The following is a 9,348-nucleotide window of genomic DNA, read 5'->3' as shown; positions in this document are numbered from 1 at the left end:
CTAAGATCAGCTAGATCTGTAGGTAAAAATTAGACTATGTCAAAAGATAAAAATATGCAAATGACCAATCGACCCAAGAAGAAATAACACCACTTAAAAAATTCAAGGGTTGTGGTTCAAGAAAAGCATGCTAATTACAATATATCTGCTGGAGGGGGATAAATCAGGAATTGACTGACAGATGTTAGTGGTGGTGATGTTTGGTGCCATAGAGTCAACTACAACTCATAGTGACCCTATGAAGAACATATAGGAACCCTGCCCTAACCCATGCCATGCTCATCTTCTCTGATATACTTGAGTCCATTGTTCAGAGCATCTTGAACTTCATCCTTCATCACCACAGGCTCTTGATTTCATGAAATTATTCTGTTTCAGCCAATTCTTTTTGGTAGAGTGACTGTATATATTCCTTTAGTCTTCTTTTAATGCTTCCTTGATCATTTAATATTCTTCCCAAAGCTCTGGTGGCCTAGAGGCAAGAAGCTGCACTGCAATCCCAGAGGTGCCTTGTTCAAATCCACCAGATGCTCTGCTGGAGAAGGAGGGACAATCTCCTCCTGTACCAGTCAGATCTGATTTGATGGTACACACACAAAATAAGAAAATTAAAAAAATTAAAAAAAAAAAATTACAACTTGAGGCTTGAATTTGTTATTTAAATCCTCCAGCTTAAGAAATGCTGAACGAGTTCAGGCCTTTTGGATTTTGGACTCCAACTCTCTGCACATTTCAATATAATACTTTGCTTTGTCTTCCTGCTCTGCCCTTTGAAATATTCTATCCAGCTCCTTAACTTCTTGGTTTCTTCCTTTGCTTTGGCTTCTTGCAGCTCTAGTGTATTCAGAGTCTTTTCTGACATCCATTTTGGCTTTTCTTCTTCTGTTTTCTGTTTGCAGTCTTCCTGGGTGATATTCTTGATATTCTCCCACAGTTCAAATATGTGTGTGTGTGTGTGTGTGTGTGTGTGTGTGTGGTGTTGTGTGGTGTATACATGTATGTATATATGTATCTATATATATATATATATATATATATATATATATATAAACACACTTCTCTGAATCTTGCTTTTTTCTCAAAAAACTTTGAAGGTCTCTCCCTGCCACATGGCTACCTCATATTAATTACTGCAGAGATCTCTGCTCTAGTAATCTGTCTCCATTCCCCAGTTCCCTGGTGGCAGATATTAAGGCTGCTAAAAACCTTTTTATTTAGCTTTGCTTTCCTGTTTTGGCAATTATCTTAGTTTTGAAACTATATCCATAGAATAAATTTATTTAGTTTGGGAAATCAAGGGGAATCTACAGTTTGAATGTTGACAAATATTGCCTACTTGCCTCCCACAGAGGATGTGTGAATTTCCACTCTCTCCCACAGTCAATGAGGAAGTCGGTTTCCTCACACATTCTGTATAATCAATGACTTATTCACTGAAAATATTTTTTTCTAAGAAACAAAGGTGGTGTGACTATACAGATGGACTTCACCTGATGGTCTACAAAGGAGTCAAATTAATTACATCTGTAGGGCTAAAAACATTGAAGCTCAGTAATAGCTGTGAAAATTAGTCCAAGGGCTGATTGTGGAACATGCAATCAATTAATTACTCTTATACAAGTTCAAACTGAAGCTAAAGTAAGCAAAATCAAATCCATGAGAACCCTAGTTTGAACCTGAATCTATCCCACCTGAATCTAAAGACCAATGGGTTTGAGACCTTGAACACTAATGAGCAAAGACCAGGTGAGCTGTGGCAGCATATCACTAATATGAAACATGAAGAATGTAAAAAAGCCATTAGAAAGACAGAGGAGGAAGAAAAAACCAAAATGAATGTCAGAAGAGACTTTGAATACTGTAAGTGAGCACGAAGAAACCAAAGGAAAGGGAAGAAAGCAGGAAGTTAAAGAGCTGAACAGAAGATTTCAAAGTCCCTCTTGGGAAGACAAAACATCGTTTTATAATGACATTGTGCAAAGAGCTGGTGACAGAATAAAAAGCTTTGAACTCGCTCAGCATTTCTTAAGCTGAAGGAAGTGAAAAACAAATTTAAGCCTTGAGTTTTAATACTTAGGGATGCTGTTTGCAGAATGTTGAATGGCCCAGGAAGCATCAAAAGAAGATGGAAGGAGTACAGAGTCACTTTCACAAACAAAACAGCAAACCCACAAAACCTTGGCTAACACAGAAGGATTTCATGAAACAAAAGACAATCGTGATGAAGAAGGAAATTCAAGATGCTCTGAAGAGATTGGTAAAATACAAAGCCTCAGAAATTGATGGAATATCAATTGACATATTTCAACAAAGAGATACTTTCCTAGACACACTCACTATGTTGTGCCAAGAAATCTGGAGAACACAAACGGGGCCAAGAGTAGTTGACTAGAAGAGATCCATATTTGTTCCCATTAAAAAAAAAGGTGATCTGACAGAGTGTGGCAATTATCAGACACTTGCTAAATTCATGTGATGGTGGCTAGAATGGAGAGTAGTGTTGCTTCAAATATAATGGCATTTCTGTACCGATTACATTCTAAAAATTCTTGGATAATTCTTCACTATCCAATGGTCCCTATTAGTTGAAATACATACAATCTCATAACAAAACAGAAATAAGTTTTAACAATGACATTCTTATCAATAGTGAGATAAAATACTAAAGACTTTTTTTTTCTTAGAACAAAACGGTATATTTGTACTGTCTACCTCATATAGAAGATAATGTGGTATGGATGAAAAGTATTAATGATAAGTCATACAAATATATTTTATTTGAAATAGACACTATTGTTTACACACCTCAATGGGTCACGTGGAAACACTCTTACTTGACTGTATTACTGAGCAAAAACCAAAGCCAAACCACGAATACCTTTCTTGTTTGACATGTATTTGGAGATATGTAGGAAGACACTATCTGGTTTTTAAAGAACTGACCTTCCCCTAAGGCCTGATCATAAAAGTGTAAACAATGTAAACGAATCCACCATTACCAACTGTCATATCTGTGCCACCTGTGTATCCTGAAATCTAACACACATACCTTACAATATACCTGGGAAGGTTTGCAGCCCTATCACCACTACATTTGACTTTTTGGCAGGAAACACTGAAGAAGAAAAAGTTGGAACAAGTTTTAAATATTACCTAGAACAAATTATTAGATTGTCCTTAGATTACAGGTTACACAAGAAAGATACTGCCTGAAAGTTTCCTTCTCACTTTGGTTCATTTTTGTTTTTACTGTAATTTACATAGTTGTTTGTTGTTTTGTTTCATTTGCTTATACTAAAATCCTGCTGCAAAGACTTAAAGCACAATATACCTATTATGCCTTCAACATCTTCATTTTTCAAATTTAATATACACTCTCCTACAACCACAGTATGTCAGCAGTTCTTGAATATTAAAGACAAACAAACATAAATGGGTCTATTCTGAATGTGCAGATGTCTGTAACGATAATGGTCCAAGACTGGAAAAGAGACAAGGAGGGAAGGAAGAAAAACAAATACATTCACATGGGTTGTCTTTGGATTTAAAAATAACTTCTGCAGACAACCTGGTTATAATAGAATTTCTAGAAAACTTCCCTTGTCTTTCAAAAGAATGTGTAAAGTTCCAACCCAAAAGGTTAAAAACTATGGATATGAGATGTCCAAAGTGGTCATCAAAGCAGTTGGAGGAAGAAGATGAATGTCTTCTCTAAGTGTGAGCATAGCCTCTTCAGCTGCTAGTCTATCAGTAAAAACATTGAAGTATCAGAGGAAAGGATATTGTCTGTATGTATAAATAAGTTTTCATGTGTATATCTAAACAGTATAGTGACACCAAGATCTATCTATTTGTACTCAACATTAAATGTGGCAAAAAACAAACAAACAAACAAAACCCAAAACAAACAAGCAGATGAATGACAACAGAAAAGTACAATGTAGCAAACATAAAATTCACACAATTTATAGGTTCAACAGTATTACATGATAGAGAACCTGTTTACTTTGAACACACTAGCAAAATATCATTCATCATTCTTATTTAAAAACTACCTATTTTATCATCTGACCACATGTCGAATCCTTTTTTCTTTCCTCTACGTATTGAAAAATCTTACATTCAGCATTCAAGCATTCTGCCTGTATTTGGCAATCTTGTAACTAAGTATCTTGTTCCAGTTGATTTCTGGAAGCTGCAGGTAAAAGACCTTGAAAGTGGTGTCTGACGTTGGCTAATAGTACTTTTTACTGTTTCTGATGTTCATACTTTGAATGCTGTATGATTTTAATAAACTCCTTGGCAGTCTGGACTTCATTTGAAACAGTTACTGAATCCTGTACATCCCTATGAGTAAACAACTTAACATTGCTGTCTTCATAACAATAAACCTGAAGCTTAAGGACCCCGGCCACTTACTTGGGCTATATAGGTGGTGTGACGGTGAACTTCCATTCTGATCTCCAATGACCATTCCAGAAGTTTTTAGGTTGAAATTACTGGCTTTCAATATATACAATAACATAGTCTATTGCCCATCTATTGTGTAGCACAAATAGTACAGAAACAGTTGGTATAATGATCTTTCACTTAGACCTTAAAAGCACTGTCAAAGAATTCTCTCCAAGACCCCAGACCTCCTCCATCTATGTCCTCTGGTTGAGGTCAGTTGCTACTTTCTGTAAATGATCAAATTTGAAGGAAATTTCGTTGCTTGGGTCTAAAAATCGGCTATTACCTGGGCGACCATGTTCTGTATTGAAGAACATGATCTTTACATCCTTCTTCACAGGTGTAATCTGTGAAGATCTTCACAAGTGTGAACTGGTCCATGTTATACTGGGCAAATGCATGGGTTGTTCCTTCCCTCAGGAGACTGTCATTAAGTAGCAGTTGGACATCATTAAACACGTCATTATATTGTTCTGGCGGTGGATGAGTGATGAATTTAAGAACTCTGTTTACTTTCTTCTCATCCAACACTCTATCCTCAAAGTCGGCCATCTTGAGCTGCTCTCTACTGAAGATTTTTGGAATAAAAATAATCCAGGTTGACAATCACCTACACTATTTTCGCCTAGGCTACTCATAAAAATATTTGACCTATTCTTAATTAGTTATATTTTCAAGGAGGATGAGGCCAATTTTAAGTAATTAATTATGTATTTTGTGGGGTTATTAGATAGTTTTCTACCACTGCATATCTGCATGACAGCATTTCATGGTATTTAGTGTGGAGAGATGGTAACATGGAACAGCAGGTGGGGCAATAAAGTGCTAGGTATCTGCTAGCCACCTTAGAGAAGTTAAATTTAATTCCAAAGATAGGGATCATTAAAATATCTCAATTAACTTAGCATTGAGTAATTAAGAATATAAATGTTTTTAATATAAAAAGTACCAGGATCCAATTTATAAAATTGTTTAAATATAATAACAAGAAAAATAAAAATAGATTATCACATAGAAAGCACACTAAGTGTATTAATAAACCATAAAATATATAACTATAATGTAATAGTCAAATACTGTATGAGAATAAAGTTTTTAAATTAAGGACATATATTTCCTAAACATATTGTAAAATTATTATATTTCACAAAAATATTAACATAAATTACAGCTATTCAATAAACTAGAATATTTTTTAAAGAATTGAGTTAATTCTGTTTTTGTATTGTATTGTCAGAATATCAAATAAACATAATGTATTTTTTCCAGAGAGAAAATGAAAAAGAAAAAAATTTCACTGAATTATAGAATAATAAAATTCATAAACATTGGATCAAAATGCATGTGTTTCATTAGCAATAAGTATAAACAAGAAATGGTTAGTTTTAAACATAAGGAATAAAAGGAAGCTTTATAACTTTACAACATTATATTTTAACTTTTAGCATTTAATGGCTTACCTTAACAGCGGAGGAGTTATATTTGCTTTTTTAATGTTCTCAGAGCAGCATAGTTAGCTTATTACAATTTCCTTTAGCATCTGGTATACACATGTTTTCATCACTTAAGTCATTTTCCCATTGTTAGTTCTTACCAAATTTTTTAAGTTTTTTTATCGTCTTTTGATAAATAGTCTTCAATGAACCACTGTTACTTACTTATAAACTAAAATCTTTTCTGTGATGATAGCCAACACACTTTAACATATAATGAGTAGTGAAATCTGGTAAACATTTTTTTAAGAATATTAATCCAGAAAATAGACTCTCTTCTCTCAAATACTTATCAGAGAGCTAAATTCCATAGGCAAACCGTATATGTAATAAAAGTGTATAAAATTCCCCTGCCGCTTAAAATATTCAACACTATATTCATAGAGAGAGAGCAGTTGGCCTAGCAGACAGAAAGTCATGCTCCCAAGCCAAAGGTGGGTGACTCTACTCCACCTGTGGCCCTCAGGCCTGCCTTTAATTGTTTTTGGTGAAACATTCTTCTAGGTCATGTAACCATGGTATGTCTACTTTCTTTTCTTTTTTTTTTCTCCATTAACAGTGGCAAAGTTTAATAGGACAGCAAGTAATAAATGTTGGAGAGGATGTGGTGAGATAAGACTCTTTTTTTTTTTAAATTTAGGTTGTTTATTTTTCATTTCAATGAACATCTACAGAGATTTTGGGATTCCATTCATTCATTGTTGCACCCTTCTCCCCGCACAAACCCCTCCCCCCTCCCCCCTCATTTGCTCCTCTCCTTGAAAAGCAAAAGAAAAACTCCCTCATTGGTACACAATCTCCCCCCCGCACCTCCCCAAACCCCACCCCCTAGCCCCAAATATAATCCACTCTACAACCCTCATTGCATACTCCTACGATAAAAATAATGCCCTAAAATATAGACTATTCTCTCCCCCATAGATGTCAATGCCGTAAACATATTTCATCCAGTTTTTCTCAGTCTTACCCCCACCCCAATGCCAGCCTCATTCTACAACAGTGGCACCATATAGCATTTGTCCCTTTGTGACTGAGGTATGTCTACTTTCTAAACAGAGGTAACTCATGGTTGCTGTGAAGCCGAACACTTTGACACTGGTGAGCCAAATGTGAGAATGGTTGCCTATGTTGGACAGTGTTTGGTGGAGCTTCCCAATTAAAACAAGTTTGGAAGCAGGAGCGGCATCTACTTCCGTAATAGCTTGCCTCTGGAATCCCTATGAACCTGGAGAAAGGACGAAAGTTATACAGGTGTCCAGGACTTTCATTCATTGGGTTGCTATGAGTCACCTACAACTCAACGACACTTAACAACAACAACAACATTGAAAGAAAGCTATAAAGTTTCATTACCAAAACATTCTGCCAAATAAATAACTTACCTTGATATTATTTACGTTCCATTTGCTCTGAATAACATAGCCAAAGTACATGAGATGTCAGGAAGAGCCAGTCCTTGGAAAAAGATGTAATTCCTAATAAAGTAGAAGGTCTACAAAGGATTAGAAGATCTTCAAGGAAATAGATTGACCCAATGACTGCATTGATGGGCTTAAGCACAACAGAGATTGTGAAGACAATTCCAAGAAGGCAACACTTTGCTGTTTTATGTACGTTTGCTAAAAGTCAGGATGAACTTAACTGGGCCTAAGAGCAACCCAAATATATTTAGAGAAATAAGCAAAAGATGAAAAAAAAATAGGAGTCTATAGAAAGTTTTCCTTTATATGAAGACAGAGGACTCTCTCAGTACTGGGGTGGGGGGGGGAACCCAAAATAAAACCAACCAAAAACAAACCACAACAAAAAACAAAACAATAAAACCACTTGATTTTACCTGTTGCTTCCCCTGACACAGCTCTTAAACATCGCTGTTGTTGTGTGCCACTGAAACCTATAAGTCATCTGAGTATAGCTAATGGATGGGTTTTCTTTCTCATTAGCTCTCTGTAGCTGTCTTTGTCTCTTTCCCTCTTTCTCCATTGTTCCCAAATGAAAATTCTGTAGCTGTGCCATCTCTTGTTAGAGTTAAGCTAAGGGTCTCCTCCTTTGACCTTACTACACTGTGGCCATATTTCACATCCATAGAATGCAATTCATCCTTGATATAAGCTTTCGTTCACACAATTTATTTACTAGCTGACTAAAATTGAATAAGGAAAATAAGGACAAACTTTCTTGGCTGGGATATATTTTCACATAAAGAGAGGAAATTATAGTATCAATGGAAGAACAGGGAAGGAAATGAACCCACTGAACTCATTGCTCTTGAGTTGGAACTGATCCACTAGCAGGTTTCCAGAACTGTAAATCATATGGGAGGAGATTGTCCATTTTTGTCCTGTGGAATCACTGGTGGATTCAAACCATTAGAGAGACACCACCATTGGCTCAGCAGAGCAACTTCCTATGAAACTGACCACAAGAGTGATGTGTATAGGCCACAGAATTTACTCTCAGTGAAATCTATACGTAACAAAATGTTGCTTGCTGAAAGTGAGAAGGATTTGATGCAATTTTGTAGGAAATCAAAGAATACAGTCTTCAATATGATTTGCATCTTAATGTCAAGAAAACAAAAATTCTTATTGGTTGACTTACAGGAGACATCATGATAAATGGAGAAAAGATTGAAACTGTCAACAATTTCATCTTATGTGGATCCACAATCAATACCCTTGGTATCCCAGCAGTCAGGAAATAAGGAGACACATCACATTAGTCTGCAGTTAGGACATTCTTTAAATTATTCAGGAATAATGATGTCAGTTTGAGAACCAAGATATGTCTACATCAGGGCATGGTCTTTCCAATATCTTTCTATGGATCTGAGAGCTAGACAATAAATAAGGATGATAGAAGAAGAATGGATTCCTTTGAGCTGTGGTGGTGGAGAAGAGTAGTGAACATTTCATGGACTGACAAAAGAACAAGCAAATATGTCTTGGAGAAAGAACATCCAGACTGCATCTTAGAAACAAAAATTATAAAGCTTTGTTTCACATACTTTTGGCATGTTACTATGAGGGGATTTTTTTGGAGAGGTCCATGATGTGCAGAAAAGTAGAGGGTCGGCGAGGAAAAGGAAGACCTTCAACTAGCAAGATTGACACAGTGACTGCTGAAATGGCCTTTAGTGTGTCAGAAAGTGTGAAGATGGCACAGGATAGAACAGGGTGCTGATTTGTTGTTCATACGGTTGGTAGATTTGACCACACCTGAAAACAACAATGCCATTTTCTACTGGTGTGTTCAACCAGACACTTAAGTCCTCTGAATATCATTTCCTCAATTTTATAAAGTAATTGTTGTTGTTATGTGCCGTCGAGTCGTTTGCGACTCATAGCGACCCTATGTACAACAGCCCTAAACCCTGCTCTATCCTGTGCCAATCTCATTGCCT

At 36.0% G+C, this 9,348-nt stretch overlaps 1 pseudogene; it reads right to left on the bottom strand.

The window, feature by feature from the left end:
• Positions 1 to 4,129: 4,129 nt before the first annotated feature.
• Positions 4,130 to 5,004, bottom strand: LOC102846727 (annotated as a pseudogene).
• Between the last annotated feature and the right edge of the window lie 4,344 nt (positions 5,005 to 9,348).

This window comes from Elephantulus edwardii, unplaced genomic scaffold (genome assembly GCF_000299155.1).
Source record: "Elephantulus edwardii isolate Elephantulus edwardi_28Jun2011 unplaced genomic scaffold, EleEdw1.0 scaffold00205, whole genome shotgun sequence".
In the NCBI taxonomy this organism is placed as follows: Eukaryota; Metazoa; Chordata; class Mammalia; order Macroscelidea; family Macroscelididae; genus Elephantulus; species Elephantulus edwardii.
The sequence above is the reverse complement of the archived record's forward strand: the minus strand, read 5'-3'. Positions and strand labels throughout refer to the sequence as shown.